Genomic DNA, 2,538 nt, shown 5'->3' with positions numbered 1-2,538 from the left:
TCCCTCAGAGTTTAGCTCCGTGGAGCACGAAATAGGGATGATCGCCTTGGAGAATCGGTCTACTATGATGAGTATTGCGTCATATCCGTTACACTCGGGTAAGCCTGTGATCATGTCGACCGAAATGTGTGTCCATGGGGCGGAGGGCACTTCGTTAGGATATAGGGGTGCTGCTCGGGCTTGTGTAGAGGACTTCCCTCGTTGGCAAGTCTCACAGGCCTTTACATATGCTGTGATGTCGTTTCCCATTTTCGGCCACCAATATTCTCGTAAGATGAGCTCCTTGGTTTTGGCAATGCCCGGGTGTCCCGCTGTTATGTGGTCATGGCATGTCGCGATGATCTCACCGCGTAATTGTTGGTCCCGGGGAATGTAGATGCGTCCGTCATAGCGGATTAAACCTCCCTCCTTTGTCATCCCTCGCTCGTGGTTAAGGGACGGGGCTACCCGTTGGTCCCACTTGTGGCTGTCCCAGGTCGCACTCTTGATCCGTTCGTGTATCTCTTCCTCTGATGGCATTATCATGGCTCAGAAATGTTCCGGCCGTAATAGAGTTACTCCTTCATTATCAGCTCCCCCTTGATCGTGGTCGGATCGTCGGCTTAGCAGGTCGGCCTTCTTGTTCGCCGTTCCCGCTTTATGATGTAGGGTGTACTGGTATTGGCTGAGTTCTGTTACCCAGCGGGCTTGTCGTCGATTGAGTTTTTGTGGCTGTCAGAAATACCATAGGTTCTAGTGGTCCGTCCAGACCTCGAATATTTCTTCGGCCCCAATGAGGTAGTGTCGCCATTCTTCCAGGGCGAGCATGATGGCGAGCAGCTCTTTGTCGTAGATTTCATAGTTTCGTTCCGTGACGGTTAAAGCCTTGGAGAGAAAGGCTACGGGCCGCCACCTTCCACCCTGTTCTTGAGAAAGAACGGCTCCGATTGCTCCCTCGCTTGAGTCGGCTTCTACTCTGAACCTTCCTTCCTGGGTTGGGATGGCTAGTACGACGTCTTCCGCTAGTCGTCGTTTGAGATCATCGAAGGCGGTTTGTTGAGAGAGCCCCCATTTCCAGGGAGCGTTGCCTGTCAGCTGTGTCATTGGGCAAACGATCTTGCTGTAGTCGCGGATGAATCGTCGATAAAAATTTGTGAACCCAAGGAACGATTGTAATTCCTTCTTTTTATTGGGTTCAGGCCATTCGGTGACTCCTGCTACTTTTATCGGATCCATTCGGATACTTCCTTCGCTGATGATCACCCCAAGGTATTCCGTCTCCAACACTTCGAACTCGCACTTCTCAGCTTTGAGGAACAGTTTGTGCTTCCTCATCAGGGATAACACTTTTCGTACTAGATCCCGGTGTTCCTCTTTTGTTTTGGACATGATTAGAATGTCATCGAGGTAGATTGTTACCTTTCCCGTGGAGATGAGGTCTTTAAAGATATCGTTCATCATCCACTGGAAGGTAGCGGGAGAGTTTGTGAGTCCGAAAAACATGACTGTCAGCTCGAACAGTCCTCGATTAGTGCGAAACGCGGCCTTCCATCCGTCCCCCTCCTTGATTCTGACGTTGTTATATCCCCACCGTACGTCGAGCTTTGTGTAGTACCTGGTGCCTCGGAGCTTGTCCATTAGCTCTGAGATCAGAGGAAGTGGGTACCGGTTTTTAATGGTCATTTCGTTGAGTTTTCGGTAATCCTGGACCGGTCTGAGTTTTCCATCCTTCTTTTTGACGAAGAAGAAGGGAGAGGCCATGGGGGACTTGGAGGGGCGGATCCTACCACTTGATAGGTTTTCATCTAGGAACTTGTCAAGCTCCTGTTGCTCGTGATGACCAAGGGGGTAGGTTTTACAATCCAAATTGGCGCTGGCATTGGGGATTAGTTCGATTGCGTGGTCCCAGGGCTTTGGGGTGGGTAACTCATCAAAGCTCTCTTTTTCGAAGAGGTCTTTATAGTCTCGCGCCCACTCGGGTACCATTTCTTCGAACGTCTTCTCGTCCCTCCCTTGGTTCGCTTTAGCGGCTAAGTTGTTCGCATGGTGGACGGCTCGTATGTGGATCTCCCTTTGGAGATCTACGGCGAGTATGGTTTCCCCATCTTCCATCTCCTCGTCCCACCGATCTTCAGGGTCCTCATCAGGTAATTCGAATGGGATCTTCCTGCACCGGCATCTGGCGAAGGTGATTCGCCCGGTCTTCCAGTTGATCAACGGGTTGTGGCAGATCAACCAGTCATGGCTGAGGAAGAGTTCCTTTGTCCCGAGATCTGTCACTGCTAGATCGATTCGTTCGGAGTGATCTCCGATAGTCAACCTAAGTTCGACAAATTCTGTGATAGAGCCGGCCTGGTTTTTTGTTCCGTCGGCATTATATACGGGTATTGGGGCCGCCGTTGCCCTTGTTGGGAGCTGATGCTTGTCGATGAAAGCTCGATTAATTGAGCTCCCTGTGCAGCCACTGTCGATAAGGGCGGTTACTTAGTATGTGGTTCGAGAAGTTAGCGTTTCGATCTGCCCTTTTGTGGTTAGGTCTCGTCCGGGGGTCTTGGTTCG

Source organism: Guyanagaster necrorhizus (assembly GCF_019112545.1).
Source record: "Guyanagaster necrorhizus MCA 3950 unplaced genomic scaffold BT62scaffold_30, whole genome shotgun sequence".
In the NCBI taxonomy this organism is placed as follows: Eukaryota; Fungi; Basidiomycota; class Agaricomycetes; order Agaricales; family Physalacriaceae; genus Guyanagaster; species Guyanagaster necrorhizus.
The sequence above is the reverse complement of the archived record's forward strand: the minus strand, read 5'-3'. Positions refer to the sequence as shown.